This window comes from Botryllus schlosseri, chromosome 7 (genome assembly GCF_051294905.1).
Source record: "Botryllus schlosseri isolate E-star chromosome 7, Bs_hap1, whole genome shotgun sequence".
NCBI lineage: Eukaryota > Metazoa > Chordata > Ascidiacea > Stolidobranchia > Styelidae > Botryllus > Botryllus schlosseri.
In genome coordinates, this window is record NC_137242.1 from 21,307,275 (window position 1) to 21,325,742 (window position 18,468).

Genomic DNA, 18,468 nt, shown 5'->3' on the forward strand with positions numbered 1-18,468 from the left:
AAAATGTTTTTAGTCACCAGGAAACTTTTTCTTACGAGGGAAATTTTGCTCAAATATCGACCAAAGGGGTCCACGAGACGGAAAGGGTTGGGAACCACAGTACTAAAAGGACGTGTGTATCCTCCAGACGCCGGATTCACTATATATGATATTATTGTTATTTGCGCAAAGAAATAATGGACGGTAGTCATCGCATTTATCACCCGATTGCACATATATAAATCCTCATTGAATTCTCGATTTTCGGAAGCTGAATTCATCCGACTTCGCCTGTCAATTCACAGTTCTTAGTCCGATCAATTATGGATAGTGAGTTTCTGATTCAAAGTCCTACATATTCCTGCTAAAATCGTGCTAACTTGTCATATTTCAGTCTTAAAATCCTCCTGAAATCAGACTGTCGAAGTAAATTCCAGATCCGGATCCAGTGCGCCTACATCAAAAACCGAAAAAATCCTGCTCCTTATACTCTGGCTCCAGGTAAACCGAACATTACTAATATCGTCGCGGCTGATATATCAATCCATGCACTGAGCTCCAAAATGCTTTGATAATACATATATATATATATAGGCTATACTATAAACGTTGTTGTAAACTAGTAATTACAATATGTGATACACCATGACGAGGGTTGAAATATGATGAATCGGTCCATGTTGCCAATACTATTAGTCAACATGTCATTATTACGTTTGCATTACGTTCGTCAATATGACTGGTGTAGTTATAATACTAATCTTATTACAATATTTCGTTGCTTTGTGTTTCTTACCGAAAGATGCCCACGCGGAAATTCTTGATATGAACGATGTCATTACCTAATAGGGCTAGGGACAATGATTTGAGTACTCGAATCTGAATCGAGTATTAATTTTGATGATTATATTCGAGTAGAAAAAACGAAATTGTACAGTACTGAAATTATACGCTCCTCGCCACTGAAAGTTAATTTATCAACGAGAATAATGGTTACCATACTATGTCTCCTGTGGAAGCCTTGAAACCTTGATTTGCCGTGTCGCAGCATACGAGACATATAGTAAAAAGCTACGAACGTTACTAGGAAACGTTACAACATGATCAATTGATCATCCTATAACATCGTCACAAAGTGCCATGAAATCGGTATGGTCGAAAAAATACCAAATTATTTTTATTGTGATGGATAAGAGGTATTATTGTCTTTGTGGTGGCATAAAAGGTACATATTTGAACTTTGATATATTACATTCTGTTTTGACGTGATAATGAGTGATATTCGAAAACTCGACTCGACTTGAAGCATAATAAGTGATTCAGAATCGAATCACTCAGGTACTCGATTTTGCCCAGCCCTATTAACTAAACCGCGCACAAAATCAGTATGATGACACCAATGCGAATAAATCGGCAATAATGTTCTTTTGTTTACATCATTGTGTGATATTATAATATAATATATTATTGTTGTATAGAATTATAGATAGTAGCCTAGGCTATAGATCTGCATGACAAGACTCCACGCCTGATCGAATTTTGTTTAAGGCAGGATAGCTCCCTCTACTGCTGTAGTGTTTCATCATATTGTACATTGCTATACATAGGCTTACCATACGTCCTCTTTTAAGAGGATTTATCCTCTTTTTTGACTTTTTTGAAAGTGTCCTCGTAGGACGTCCTTTTGTCCTCTTTTTTAAAATTTTGTCCTCTTTTTTTTTTAAATTTAGGTCAGATTCATAGCAAATTGCGAGTGATATGCCGCAAATTAGCACAGAAGTGAAGCTCCGGCGGCTATTTCGAAGTCAAAAACGGTGATTTTAGCTCTGAGCGAAAAGATGACCGTATTTTTTTTTAGTCATCCACCTGGCAACGTGGAGAGAAAAACGGTATTTTGAGTTCTGAGCGGAAGAGACGAACCTTCTTTTTAGTCAACCGATCACAAAGTGGGAAAAATTTACCGGTTATTGAGAATTCTTATCCGGTTTTGCAAGTATGAAATTTCTGAAAAAGTCGCTCTTTTTAGATTTCCAAAATATGGTAAGCCTAGCTATACATAACGCTTTTAGATTACTGCAAACACTCTATAGACGCACAATATTTCTTATAAGTAGTCAAGGTATACTAGTACTAGGGTGCCATACAGCTGATATGAAAGACGCACTCAAAACGCATTACGTAATGCAACCCCACTAACGCCACTATATGTTATTCATGGATAGAATGTGATCGGCAGTGGTATGATACAATTTTTTGTCAGCTAGTTAAGACAAGGGTTCCGGTTTAAATCATTTTGCCTCTGATTAAAATCGATTTTATTCGAATAATAATTCAAATCATGATTTTTGGGATTTTTTTTTACTCATAATGACAACAACAACACGCACAAAAGAAAATGGGATGAATGACGACACTGTCAATCAAGGTGATTACGGATAACGCTTAAACTTTCATAATGTGGGGCTGTGAATCACTATAGATAACTAACCTACGGAGGTTAGTTATCTATAGAATCATCCACATATCTGAAAACGTTTAACCTATGTGGTAATGATGGGTAGTTAGAATCATTACTGATCTGTTCTAGTAGCGAGAAAACATATTGATTTAACTCGGGACCATCCATAATAGTTGCATCTTCATTTTGATTGATGGATTGGTCTCTGCCAGCAAACTGTTGATCTTCCTGAACTCTTTATCTGCTTTGTTAGTACCATAGTTCATGAAGTGATCTTCTACTCGCAGCATCACTTCAAGATTTGCCTGTTGCAGGCAATCACGACTCTTGTTTGCAGTTGGAATCGCTGTCCTTTGCTCACATCACGATTGAATTTTCCATTATTTTTTATCTAATTACTTTAACTTGGAGAATCTTCCCTGCTCACCTGATATATCAGGCAAAACATACCGAGATTCCAGCATGACTCATGCACGTGTTCTGATAAATCTAGGGACATGCTGTTTAACGGTACGCGTTCCTGTTTACGGTACACACCGATTCGTTTCTATTTCAATCCATAACCAGTATTCAAGTAGCTACATAAATATGAATCACACATAATGACATGGTATCTTACTTGCAGTTGTGTTCACATCCCACAGCTAGTTGGTCCATCGTTCCAGCCCGCAATAACTGCATACTGCTTTTTGCAACGCTTAGGCATCAGTGATGAGGAAATCTTTCGATAGAGACTCCGGATTGCGCTTCCTTTTCGGTATCCCACGAGTGCCTCGGGAATCGCAGAAGCATGTCGTGGACAACTAACTATCCACATCAAAAACACTAACATATTGATTGACTATTGACTACCGCTCTTTGCTCTTTTCCCGCCTGTCTGTCAAATAGCTGCGCCATAACGGCGCCGGTGACGACCTACTACGTCCGGTTTATATAAAACGCACATGATTGTGCGATAATAAACCACATTCACGCATCTCGTCAGAAAATTTGAAAAAATCAAAAAAACCATTAAAACCAAAATGGTGAAATTAAAATCAAAAATCAAAGAAAAAAACCTGATTTAAATCAGTCTAATTTAAACCAGAACCCTAGTTAAAACACATTAATATTTTTGAGATGGTTTTGGGATAAAACGTCACTTTCAGTAACGACTAGCCAGTAGTGCCATCCGGCTACCTGGAATCATAAAATTTCGTGAGAATATTCCTTACTACTGGTTCGGACCGGCTGAATACGATCACTGGTCGCCGGACAGCATGAGAGTACTTCTATGGAAGTCATTAACACGACAATAGTCTGCTATGCTATTAACCTGAATGAGGATGAAAGTAATGCCATAGCTGTAAATGTAGCTTTTCAGAACAAACCGTTCCCGGAGCTTCAAGCTATTCTGGAAACGGTTGCGTGGCGAACGTGGCTACCGGATATATACCCGTCAATCAACAGATGCTAGTCAATTATTCCGACGACTTGCAGTAGAAATAGACAACGCAGGCTATACGATACCGGATGATTGAAACCCTCGTATAATTGTCGTCGGTTCAGCAGTTAAAACCCCCGTTCAGTTATCACTAGAATCGAATGGATGTTCTGGGCATCATAAATACAGTCCACGAATTTCTACATGGTAATGTAGTCTTCGTCAAATATATTCTTTGATCCGTTTAAGACAGGGTTGAAGCATTTTCGTTGAAGAAGTCATATTGACGCAATAGCTTCAAAGACTGTACAAAATTTGGCAATTATCAAAAATGGTGCATATGCGTTGTAAAGTCATGCTCTGTAGATTAAAAAAGATCAATGAGCCTGCATGATGCTCACTCACAGGAGAATCGTTTTCATATCTCGCAACTCGTTTTAAAGTAGCTGCCGAAGAAGGGATATGCGACGAGCCATTTAGAATGGCGAGTAAACTACCAGAATGTAATTACGGATTTTCATTAGCTAATCGGCTATATAATTCAATGATTACGACAGGACTTCTATTTGTTTAAGGAGTCCGTTAACGGCAGTTGTTCTGTAACTGCGTTGTATGTTAGTGAGTTATTAATAGCATATAACACCTCTTTATTGAATGTTTTCGTTTTAACCTAATTTATTACAAGTTTAGAGCAGTGGTTTTTAGCTGGTGCTTCATGGAACACCAGGGGCACCCTGAGCCAGTCTATAAGGCTGCCTGGAGATCTAGACACAAACTCAACGCATTCATATGATTTGTGATGGCATGATCATCTTGGCTGTTTTTGATTGCAGGGTATTAGACCAGATCAGTAGTCGAATTGCGATTGTCGTGATGGAAAGTCGGCTGAAGTTGCAACGAGGTTTCAAATCATCGAAGCCCCGTCCTTCTGAAATGCCAATTCTGCCTTATATATTTATAAGCATATCTGTAAGTAAGAAATTGGTATCATGGTGTTGCGTTTCAACCAACAATACGAAGATACTTCACAACCTGGGTCGTTGAATTTGTGAACAGGTATATCTGAAAGGGAACAGCCCAATTCACACTGATCTACAATACATTTTCATTCTGTTTTAATCAATGGTTTCGTTCTTTTAACACTCTGTTGTATGTACAGCAGAGTTGGATCAATTGTAATTTGTAATTGGGCTGAATGTATATAATTACATTTTTTCATGTAATTGTAATTGTAATTATAATTAAAGTATTTCTATTTTGTGTAATTGTAATTGTAATTTGATCAAAATTTTGCTCAATTTCAATCTCAATTACATTTTCATGGAAACCTGACAATCACAACATAAACTAATCATTTCATCAATCATTTGTTCGTCGCACCAGTGAAAATCCGGTACGAGCCAGGATGACGACGATGGGCCTTAAGGCCTTAGTAAAGAGTCACCACATGTAATAATTAGCCTATTTACATCCGTGTTCTATGCGTGCTGCGTTATAACTAGATAATTCAGTCACGCTAAACTGTTTCCCATACTTCAGTAGCAACAGAAAACTTTGTGAATTACAATATAGCCTATAGGCTAACCAGTGTTTCTCAAAGTGGGGGCGTGCCCCCTTGGGCGGCGTGAAAGCATCTCAACGGCGCGCGAAGCTCCAGTGAACTGAAATCTTTTCCGCGCTTGGCCCGATTCACCTCCGTTTTATGGATGTTGCTCGGTGTATAGTCTGAATTTCGTATTGGAGAATTCTCTCATCAACAGTCATAACCTTCCATACCATCAAACTATATGTAAGGATTGCTAACTTTCTGGTTTCATTGTGTGCTATGACGATAAGGGGGGGGGGCACGAAATATTCACTGTCATGAAGGGGGGCGTGTCTAAAAAAGTTAGAGAACCAGGGGGCTAAACTAAATATTAATATTTCAAAAATGGAGAAACAGCAAAGAAACTCTTCTGAAACCTGTGCTGAACCATTTCCTACACCACGGTCAAAGTTTTTTTTAATCTTTGACCAGTACCGAGGCTTGTTGCAACAATAGCAAAAAAATTCAAGTTTCCAACCAAGGCTTCATCAACTTGATCACGCATTTGTAGAGATGTTATCCTAATCTTACCTCCAATCTTGGCCAAATTTACTGGCGCCAGAAACTTTTTGCACCCTAATGTTCATCAAATGCAATCTAACAGTTTCCGAGCAAGTGAAAATGTGAATGCGAACCAAAATATTCTTAGTTATCAGGAGGTTCTTTCCTTTTGCATTTATATTAATTTTACGCACCTTATCGGTATCATCCTTATCGCTGACGCCTTACCTATTACATTTCATTATCATGACTCAGCTCCGAGTACCCTAATCGTTTGATTACATTTCATTAACTGTCCTGTAGCCTATTCGCTGTTAGTCGCTCAAACGTTTGGTTCTTAACAGTCGCTTGAAAATATGTTTCTGTGCTTGAAGTTTTCAGTACTCATGATTAGGAATAGTTCGAATACGTTCGAGTTTTTTTTTAATTAAAGGGTATTCTGCATATCAGGAATGAAACATGAAGAGCTTGAGATTATTGCTAATTACGTTGCTACAGTTGTCAGAGAACACATCTTTACTGAATCAATTACCTGTTTTAAAGTAATTGTAATTGTAATTATAATTGTAATAAATTACATGCTCAACAGTATTTGTAATTAAATATTTTTAGCATTGAGTAATTGTAATTGTAATGTAATTGAAACATGCAAGCAAGTAATTGTAATTGTCATTGTAATTGAATTATAATATTGTAATTGATCCAACTCTGATGTACAGCTTATTTTGTGTACCAGTCCGCTAGTGTATAGCAGTGCTTTTCAACCTGTGAGATAGTACGCACTGGTCCGGACGGAAAAAATTGAGGTTCGGATGAAAACTGTACATAATTGTTACTATTTAGGACGTGGTAAAATTTATACAAACCGATTGGGAAATTCAAGTGCAGTGGCTTCATAATTTTTTTCGTTGCGATGCAATTGTAAAAACTTGTTTGACTAATGATGGACCACTAATCGTAGCTTTTATAATTCACACAAATTGGTTTAGACCAGAGGTCTCGAACTCAAATGTGCTCGCGGGCAAGTTTTCCAGTTTTGACGACGCCGCGGGCCGCAGCATTTATAGGGGTATTCTATGTATTCCCAAGCAGGCCATATTTGACGGGAATGAATTGTCCTATTAAAAGTGAGCTGATCCAGCAGACTGACAGTAAACACACGTCGTCAAAATGTGATTTACTCTTGTATTAATCTAGGTCTGACACGAAAAGAATCATTACATTTATGACTATTTGAATAGAACTATTGTTGTACTTGATATAGCCCAGTGGTTCCCAACCTTTTTCGACTCATCGCCCCCTTTTCAAACTCCACACCGATAATCGCCCCCCAAATATTGGGAACCGAAAAATGGGCATACAGACTGAAATCACCGGCGATTGACTAAGAAAAAAGGTCAACTTGTCGGCTCGACCTCGAAATTACACTTTTACAGCTAAATTTTGGTGAGTTGACTAACAAAAAATGTGATTTCTCCGACTTGATTCCAAAAGGACCGTAACAGCACTTCGTCAGCACCCCCCCCCCACCCCAATACGTTGGTCTTGACCCCCTCCTCCATAGGGTGATAAAGCAAACTTCTGCACCCCTCAGACTCAACTCCTACGATACCTCTTTACCGCTACTTCTCAGCACAAATTGTTTGACTCTTTAGTTAGTGGGCCTAATTCGCCCAAAGCGCGAAAAATTTCTATCATTCATGATTGAATCGGTCAATATGATCGGGAATTGCATATATATTGCTGTCAATTTTTATCCTCTCTCTCTGCTCATATGTATTCAGATTAACCGGTAAAGCTGAGTGAGGTGTCTTGGAAAATGTAGGGCCCGTAAATAATAATTGAACATATTCGGGCGGACCCCTGGGTATAATGACTTCGTTACGTAATAACATTTCGTGGCCTGTCTGCTATGTCAAAAGATATTCAAATCGTCCATACGTACTAAACTAAAAGACGCACACGATTTCAAATTGGTATTTCTACACTGGCAATTAATTTTACTCTGCGAGATCGCATTTTTGTGGGGTTTTGATTGCCAGGACAGTAACATTTGGCGCCATCCATTTAGGCGTCTATGGACAATTAAATATTTATGTGTATCGTATATATATCGAAGTCGGTCCGCATAAAGGCAGTCCTTTTCCGCCAAGGTTTTCTCGTTCTGGCACTCTTCTCGGAGTCGCATGTTACATTGCCTGAAACTTCATATGTCTTGGTGCGTCATGGTGTGATATTGGCTGACGCCGGGATGCCCATTTCTATAACTCATGCGTATTATTTCTTGGAGGAATGGTATCCCATAAGCAAGAAACATGTGACCACGAAATAGCGCGCAGCGCGAAATTTTTTTGAAAAAATTGCCCAAATTTCCAAAATAATACTCTATAATTAATGTTAATTCACTAAAAAACTGTGGGCCCTCTTCGAGCTCTGGCCGCCCATCCCAATTGGGGATTGGGTGTGGCAGTTACGGTCATGGACGCCAATATAGCCATTTCAACGCGCCATCGCCCCCTATCGCCCCCTTCGTCAATTTTCGCCCCCCCCCACACTCTTAGCGAAAAGAGTGGTTATACTCACCCCAAAAGGTGGTACACGAAAACAGAACTTACGTAACCCTGCCGGTGTGAATGACCAGAATCCACCCCATTCCTTGCGGTGCATATCGGATATCTCACCCTAGCCATTAGAATTGATTGGGGCGGAATTTCAATATATACACCCCACTTGAAATCCTGCATCTTCTTCCAAATGGCACGCTATTGCAAATAAACTTTCTTGATTGCATATATTCGATATCAATTGAACCATAATAACATAAAATGGAAACATATTTCGTGAAATAACAAAAACAGAGATCCCAGCGACGGAGAAAAAATTCACTGAAAATACTGCTCGAAGAACATTGCCCATGTAGTATTGGAAAGTCGCCTCCTCCAGGTTTCCGAAAAACACTCTTGTACGGCGAAGGCTGAGTCACTATCTTCAGCAAGAACTTGTGGCATCATCCTGAAATCAAAATGCATATTCACAACCCAAATAACAGGCACATATGCTAACATGCATAACTTAATGAAAGACCACAAAAATAGAAGCCATTACAAAGTATATATATTTTCACAAAGTACTTATAAAAAATCAGATGTTACACTTGCTAAGGAATTGCAGCACAGACTGTGGTCCGATAGGGTGAACGTACCGCTATAGGAAACATGTTCACACACGATCACTGTATGTGTGGGCAATTAGGCATCGACAAGATGGAAATTGATGGATAGTTTTCATGCAAGCCGCATGTAACAGGCAGACTTGGACAACTAGAAAACGTTCCCTTTTTCCAAATTGGATTGGAATTATATTACAACTACAAGTTTTTTTTTTCGAATTAGAGTAGAAATAAAATTTGAGCTACACAGTTGGAAATTAGATTAAAATTATAATTCTACCTAACAGTTTTTTTCAAATTAGATTAGAATTAGAATTACTGAAATCGCCAAAAGTTGAATCAAACTCCGTTATCATCAAATCATAGTTCATCTTATGAGCATGAGAATAGCAAATGTCTACTGTACAGTAGGGCTGTTCAAAAATGACTTTTTCTTTCAAATTCTACTGGCTACTTGATAAAATTGTTAGGTTACCTAATTGAAGCCTACACACCAAATTTGGTTTGATTCCAACCAGTAGCCGCATTGCTACAGGAGAAGAAATTTTTTTATTTATTATATGAAAATGAACGAAAAAAGATTTAAAATTTTCTGTTCACCCCATTAAATTGTTAGGTTGTCTATAGCAACAATGCTCAACCGATTTGGCTCAATTCCAACCAGTGGAAGCGGAGTTATTGCCGTCACAAAATTTTGGATTTGAATAAAATAGTATTTACGGTGAACGATTCTTTAATCATTTATGACTGTTGTGCCCACCGTAAATACTATTTTATTCAAATCCAAATTTTTCGAAATCAATAACTCCGCTTCGGCTGGTTTGATTTGAGGCAAATTTGGTGGGCTTTGTTTCTATAGACAACCTTACAATTTCATGGGTGAACAGAAAATTTTGAATTTTTTTACTAATTTTTAAATAATAAATAAAATAACTTTCTTCTCCTGTAGCAATGCGGCTACTGGTTGGAATTGAACCAAATTTGGTGTTTAGGCTTCAATTCCGTAATCCAACAATTTTACCAAGTAGCCAGAAGAATTTGAGAATAAAGATTCATTTTTAACACCCCTACTGTACAGCAAGCTTGGCTTGTTTCGCACTATACAGTTCTCCTGTAGCATTTCCAGGAAAACCAGACATTAGATTAGACTTAAAATTAGACCATAGAAAGATTTCATACATTCGATTAGAATTGGAATTAGAGCATAGAAACATTTCACAAATTAGAATAGCTTCAATTAGGATAATTAGACAACTAGAATACTAGCAACACCGCCTATATCAGAAATAACTGAATACATTTTTGAAGATTCTTGCTGTTAGTAGTGTCACATGCCATTAGTAATTTTATATTAGTTGCGAAGATTCATATCGCAATTTTCAAGGTAGAATCCTCTGAAAATTTGCGTACCATACTTGACTATTTTTCCAACATTTCGTATTCTACTTCCACTTGGCGTAGTTTTGACTTGTATTGGGAACTGTTGCATATCTACTTGTAATCGAGTATAAATTGAAGTTGGTATGTTTACATCGACTTGAGTAGCAACGCTGGTAACTTTGACCATCTCTGCTTTGGTTTACCTCATAGATGCGACTACGAAAGTTGACATCAGGTGTCATTACTGGGGCAATTTTTTTGACATGTCAAAAAAAGTCAAAATTAGGTCAAAATTGTAGCGTTAGGTCAAAATTTGTCAAAATTGTTTACAAAATTTGTCAAAATTGTTTACAAAGTCAAACATTTTTTCACCTCTGCATTTCGTTTGTATCGTAGATTTTGCGCTTTCGGTGAACTTATCATTTGCCATTTTACAGCTTGTAGCCTACTTTATAGGCCTACCGTTGTAAACGGACCATCGTCTGCTCATTGTGAATCATAAAGGGTCAAAGGAAACAAATATGGACATGGTTTTATGGTCAACGTACCACAATATCCTAGCTGAAGCAAGAATGCTTGGACATTGCATGGTTCTTATATCAAGAAGCGCAAGCTTAAAAATTGTGATATAGACAACATTGTCAGAATGAAGCAACACGGTTTGTCACCAGCACTGTGCACAAAACTTGAGTGTTGTCAGTCAACAAATGCTGCTGTTGAACGTTCTTTCTCCGTTCTTGGCAAGCTACGTAGTAAGGACATACACTTTCTACCCGAGAATGTAGGAAAGGATCTTTCGTTGTACTACAACAAATTTTAATTATTTCCACCAGAATACGTAATGTAACTACTGGAATTCTTCATAGGGCCAGATTTCGTTAAAATACTAGTTTTTCATGTAAAAATCTGTCAGTTTTTGAGCCAAAAACGTTTTTTCAGGCCAATCTACTTTGTAAGGACAGACAGTTCCAACCAGAAATGAAGATAAGTAGTACAATTTTAACATTATATGCGAAAACACCTAATTTGCATACGTGAGGTCATAATTTGGTCAAATTTCAGTTTTTAAGTCAAAAAAGGTCAAAATTTAGATTTTTTAGGTCAAAATCTTCCATGTTTTAGGTAAAAAAAAATTGCCCTGGTCATTACCAAAGTTGTCATACCTGCTGGCTTGATAACGAGTCTTTCAGTTTTCGCAGCAAACTTCTAAACTCGGTTAGTTCCTATGATATAATCTTGCTCTTGCAGCATGCAGTCTTTAAGCAGCATCCTAAAATTAGAAGAAAATCAGAGAAAGAGATGCATGGACTTGATTTAAATTTGACTACTTGGTATTAATGCAAAACACGAAACGTTTTCTAGTTGGGCAATACTGACTTTCAGAATGGATTCAAAGCGACCGCAGATACAGGTCTGATTAGAAAACCTTGACTTGCCTTATACATGGAAATTAGCAAATTAGCTGGATGCTAATGATTACCTTGCAATTTGTGCTGTTTGATAACGATCCATCACTGTTTCGCAGCATACGGTTTTATGGTTCAATGCGACGTCGACTTGGTTGAAATGCCCTGACATGATCTTGTATAGTAGCATCCTAAAATTGAAATAATAACCATGAGGTATAAACTTTTAGTTGACAATTTGGATTGGATTCTAGACTCATCTGATATGTGCGCTGGGGGTCTTCAAAAATGGATTTTTTTCTCAAATCGTACTGGCTACTTGATAAAATTGTAAGGTTACCTAATTTAAGCCTGCACGCCAAATTTGGTTCGATTCCAACCGGTAGCCGCATTGCTACAGGAGAAGAAAGTTTTTTATTGATTATATGAAAATGAATAAAAGAAGATTTGAAATTTTCTGTTCACCCCATTAAATTGTTAGGTTTTCTATAGAAACATTGCTCAACCGATTTGGCTCAATTCCAACTAGTGGAAGCGGAGTTATTGCCGTTGAAAAATATTGGATTTTAATATAATAGTATTTTTACGGTGACCGATTCTTTAATCAGTTATTACAGTTGTGCCCACCGTAAATACTATTTTATTCAAATCCAAATTTTTCGACATCAGTAACTGCGCTCCGGCTGGTTTGAATTGTGGCAAATTTGGTGGGCATCGTTTATAGACAACAATTTCATGGGTGAACAGAAAATTTTGACTCATTTTAATATAATAAATTAAAAAAACTTTCTTCTCCAGTAGCAATGCGGCTGCTGGTTGGAATCAAACCAAATTTAGTGTGCAAGCTTCAATAAGGTAACCTAACAATTTTATCAAGTAGCGAGTAGAATTTGAGAATAAAAAGTCATTTTTGAACACCCCTACTGCACCGCAAGCTTGGCTTGTTTCGCATTCTACAGTTCTCCTGTAGCCTTTTCAGGAAACCCAGACATTAGATTAGAATTAAAATTACCGTAGACCATAGAAAGATTTCATAAATTCAACTAGAATTAGAATTAGAGCATAGAAACATTTCACAAATTAGAATAGCTTCAATTAGTATAATTAGACAACTAGAATATCTAGTTGTCCAAGTCTAGCAACACCACCTGTACCAGGAATAACTGAATATATTTTTGAAGATTGTTCCTGTTAGTAGTGTCATATGCCATTAGTAATTCTATATTAGTCGCGAAGATTCATATTGCAATTTTCAAAGTACAAACTTCCGAAAAACTACTTACCATACTTGACTATTTTTCCGACATTTCGTATTCTACTTCCACTTGACGTAGTTTTGACTTGTATTGGGAACTCTTGCATCTACTTGTAATCGAGTATAAATTGACGGGGTATTTCTACATAGACTTGAGTAGCAACGCTAGTAACTTTGACCATCTCTGCTTTGGTTTACTTCATATATGCGACTACGAAAGTTGACATCAGATGTCGTTAACAAAGTTGTCATACCTGCTGGCTTGATAACGAGTCTTTCAGTTGTCGCAGCATACTCCTAAACTCGGTTAGTTCCAGTGATATAATCTTGCTCTTGGAGCATGCAGTCTTTAAGCAGCATCCTAAAATTTAAAAAATAATCAGAGAAAGAGATGCATGGACTTGATTTAAATTTGACTACTTGGTATTAATCCAAAACACGAAACGTTTTCTAGTTGGGCAATATTGACTTTCAGAATGGATTCAAAGCGACCGCAGATACAGGTCTGATTAGGAAACCTTGACTTGCCTTAGCCCAGTGGTTCCCAACCTTTTTCGACCCATCGCCCCCTTTTCAAGGTCAACACCGATCATCGCCCCCAAAATTTCGTGTACCGAAAATTGGGCATACAAACTGTAATCACCGGCGGGTTGACTAAAAAAAAAAGGTCAAATTTTCGGCTCGATGTCTAATTAGACACACTTTTGTAACTAAATTTCTGTGGGTTGACTAAAAAAAAAGGTCAACCGTTTTGACGCGTCATCGCCCCCCTATCGCCCCTTCCTATTTTCGCCCCCCGTCGCCCCCTTTGTCCATTTTCGCCCCCCTGTCGCCCCCTTCGTCATTTTCGCTCCCCTAGACTGCCAAATCGCCCCCTGGGGGGCGATATCGCTCACGTTGGGAACCACTGCCTTAGCCTATACATGGAAATTTGCAAATTAGCTGAATGATAATGATTACCTTGGAATATAAGCTGTTTGATAACGATCCTTTACTGTTTCGCAGCATACGCTTCCACCGTTAAATGTGACGTTGATTTGGTTGAAATTCCATGATATTAGCTTGTATAGCAGCATCCTAAAATTGAAAAAATAACCATGAGGCATACGGTAAACGTTTAGTTGACAATTTGGATTGGATTCGAAAGGCCCACGACATCCGAAATGTGTACTGATGTTGTAGCCTTGACTTGCTTTATGCTTGTAAATAAGCGAGTTAAAGTACAATTTTGTAACTATCCTACGCATAGTATATTACTCACCAACAACATATTTGATTTCACATTCACAGAGTAAGAGTCTGCTACTAATAGCAATCAGTCCTTGAATCTAACAAAAAGCAGATTTGTGCATATGCACAGATCGTGTGTATGTCATATCATGAGTCAAGAAGTGCATATATTATGATTTGTTTATATTGATCGAAAGGATAGTTTGATAAACTTTGGCAAGGCTATGTTTGCCTCTTCATATTGGTCAAAACATTGAAGATCCAGCTAATCCGTGCATTGTTGCACACCGAGTTGACCGCAGTAGTGCGCATTGCTACTCAAGCCATAGATGTCAATTTCTACTCAATGACAAGCATATAGAAGTGGCTACGTCAAATCCATGTCAAGCTGCTTCAAATTAAAATAAATATATGAACAGAACTCAGAGAAGTAGTTTCAAAAGAAGTAGTCTGGTTGATGGGTCACATACTCTCAACAGATAGTCTGAGTTGGCCACTGCAAAATATGTTCAATGAGGTAAGCCTGTTCCTAGTCAAGTCTCTCATATTCATAGTGATAGCAATATAGCATCGTCATATTTTCACCCATGTCATAATATCATTAACATTTACTGGCCCCAATTTACGGGGATCGAAAGCTTTCATCAAATGTCCATTGCTCACCTCAGATACCATTGCTTCATATGCTTCAGCCCTTTGCTGTTTGTATGTTACACTTGTTTTCTCATGAGGAGAAATCAATAATTTCATTCTTCAAGAGACCCAAATTTGCGATCTTTGCCCATGCAAGTCTGAAGTAGAATAGATAATATGTTTACCTTCCTACCATAACATAACATAATATATAATGTGTATATAGCTCAGTGATAATGACAGGGTGATAGGCCTATAAACATAGCTCTGCATAGTCAGTGGTAGGCTACCCTTTACACTTAAACAGGTCGTGATGTGCTTTGGTAATCAATATAACGACAATCGAGTCGATTTTTTTTCAATGCACTTACAAACGATGTCGCTCAAACCCAAATTACCGTAGTTTATAATCATAGTTTATGCTGGACCTGTCAACAGTATCTCCATTAGAGACATTGAGCTACTGTGTCTTGGAGATTGGTATCGGTACTGGGGATACAACAATTTATGTGAATTCAATGTATCGTCACTACCGGTACGTTTAAAATTCCAACTTGCTACATATAATTCTGTTCAGTACAGCTGCGACACTGAGTAACAGTCTGAATCGGATCTGTACTGGAAACGCAACGGAACAAATGTTCTTTACTACAATAGTACAGATACGAAATGTAACTCACCATCCAGATATTTTCAATCTCGAAAGAGGCTTTCTTCACAGATTCACGACGACTAATACGGTCAGTCGATAGCCAGTCTGGTCTCTTCAGCGCGGAAATACGGCATATAACGAAACATTTTACATAGCTGTAGCCAAACATAGCAGCAGCTGTTCTGGTGACGACGGTTTGTATATTCCATTATGATGTAACAATTGACTCACTGATGTAATAACTATATTGAAGTTAAGGATCTCCGGAATATTTGTATGTATACTATAATTGATTTATCGGAAATATGGATTTGATAGCTGTGAAGCTGCAGATTGCATCATAATAAGCTTCAAAAAGTCTTGCAGTACTAGATTTATCTTCATAGATCGAACCATTGATACGATCCGAAAGCTGTATGCGAATGGTCGGTTAGGCTTAGTGTGCAATTCATAAAGCTACCAAATAGTGAATAACACATCAATATAGATATGAAAATAACCAGGAAACTTTGCCCAATTTAGTCCCTCTTTCGCCCAATTCAATGATTGTTCCGTGACGTAACCTGGTGTTCCATTCTAATTTGAATTCTTGCTACGCCCATATTGCGTACTGCTCATATAAGTTTGTGGCTGAAATTTAACTCCTTCTAGTATTCCCAGCTCTAAATACCCTTAACCTGCATTATATTGTGGTTATACACTAATGCTGTGCGAAATAGGCCCGATATATTTTGTACATATAGGCTACGTACAATGTACATTGTACAATTGTGCATTTGACGTGACATGAAAGAAATTATAAACCAGTATCGTGACAACTTCATAATGTGTCGTATTTTTGCCACACACTTGAGATACATCGGCCACACTATAGTAGACAGGGTGAAATTTCAGCCAAAGTACGAGTACCGCAGTGCACGATAAATGTGAATTACAATATGATATTGCGGACTTAGCTATTATTCATTCATGTCAATGTAGCACACGAATGTTATGCAACGAATGCTTATTTGTCACTGAAGCTGAAACTATATGCGTAGGCGAATTTACTTGATCGAACCGGGTTAAATCCATAAAAACTGAACAATGGAACATTGCCGAAGCCTACCCAAGAAGCCTTAAAGACATGGACAACAATAAAGTGGGCAAAAACACGCATTTTAGGTGGATAATTCAACCCCAAAGAGAATATGTCCTACACGACCTACAGTTAGACACAGCAGAGAAGTTCTCAAGTGCCCATACAATGATCAGTACAGTGATTCGACTGAATTTTTAACAAGAATGCAGACTTGCCGCACCCCTGCCTGCTTAACCAGGCTTCTGACCGACACAGACTTAAAACTTCAACAGTAAAGTTTTGTGGAAGCGGCTAGCGCGGATTGAATCCCAAACTTCATATTTGTCTGACAGACAAAAGGTGTAATCTTTAACAATTCACCCCAAATGCCAATGCTTGGGGTGTATATCTTATGGTATATGTGTGTAGGGGTGTGTTCGGCTCATTTCCACCAATAGCTTAGGTGTAAATGACAAATTTAGTACCCAATAGGTGTGATGACCCAAAACACACCCTACGCTAGGGTGTGAATTGCGAAAACACACCATTTTCGTTTACAGTGCATCGCCCCCTTGGCTATTTTCGCCCCCCTGGACCAACAAATCGCCCACGTTGGGAACCACTGATATAGCCTATATTAATCATAAGATATAGACACCATATGGGCGGACAAATGTATGATGCCATGCCATCATAAAAGCTATCGGGTTATAATTTTGCAGCTACTATTGAATATTTTGAATAACAGATTGATAAAATAGAGACTGATCTGATATCAAAACATTTTTAGGTTGTGCTGTAATTCCAATCCAAGATTTGGGTATGCTTCTGATAAGTGGGCTATTAATCTCATGGCCAAATATCTTCAAATATAGGAGCAGAAAAAATATAAATATAAGATAAATATATTGATGAATGTGTCCTAGTAATTGAAATGTCGGAACGCCGAACGCCCCATTGTTGTTACATCGTTGGAGCGTACCACTACGGTACTCGGTACCTTTAAGTGGCCTGAATAACAGGGTTTAGCGACCAAAGATGTAACTAACAGATGGCCAATGGTTGCCATAACTACTTGCTTAGTTAGCGAAATACCAATCTGCCACCTTCTGATCTATTACTATTCCCCTGATACGCGATTAGTTTGTTGCGTCCATGGTTCTAACAAATTCACGGCATTCCGAGTAACTCCGAGTCCACTCGGGTCTTTTTCATTTTGCCACCGAGTTAGCCCGAGTCTGAGTAATTCTAAAAAAGGTCGCATCCAAGTCCAACTCACAAATTTCAGTCACGCATCGTCTAAGGGTCAGGTTTAGTCATCATGAATTGGAAATTTGGCGAAATAGTGAATCCTTCACTGCATATGGTAGCGTATGCAATTGATGCGATAGTGAAGTTTGCTGAATAGTTGCAGGCTTTCGGAGCAATTTAAGAGGGAATTTTCAATTTATAACCTGAAAAGATATATGTGACACTTATATATTGTCATATTAACAAAAATCTGAAATGTCGTCGCGGGCCGCACAAAATGTTCTGGCGGGCCGCGTGTTTGAGACCTCTGGTTTAGACGATTTAGTATAGGGGTGTGCAACGAGCGGGTGGGGGCCTATGAGATGTATTCATCTCGAGGCTAACCCCTTTTGTGTCGCGACACTCGAAGACGTGAGGTTTTCGACAAAATACCACTGGAAAAGTGAAATGTCCAAAAGACTCTGACTTCAGTGACCGTCGAATTCG

The 18,468-nt window shown here is 38.2% G+C and overlaps 1 long non-coding RNA gene across 2 annotated transcripts; it reads right to left on the minus strand.

Annotated features, from left to right (window-relative positions):
• Positions 1 to 8,723: 8,723 nt before the first annotated feature.
• Positions 8,724 to 17,064, minus strand: LOC145443136 (uncharacterized). Of its 2 annotated transcripts, none has more exons than XR_013916300.1 (7): positions 15,700 to 17,064; positions 15,050 to 15,177; positions 14,117 to 14,233; positions 13,411 to 13,810; positions 11,976 to 12,092; positions 11,659 to 11,765; positions 8,724 to 8,958 (listed from the first exon to the last, which is right to left on the minus strand). It is a non-coding gene; the product is annotated as an uncharacterized LOC145443136 (long non-coding RNA). The 2 variants fall into 2 exon arrangements; XR_013916301.1 differs by having other exon boundaries at positions 13,411 to 13,517; positions 15,700 to 17,058.
• Positions 17,065 to 18,468: the final 1,404 nt, after the last annotated feature.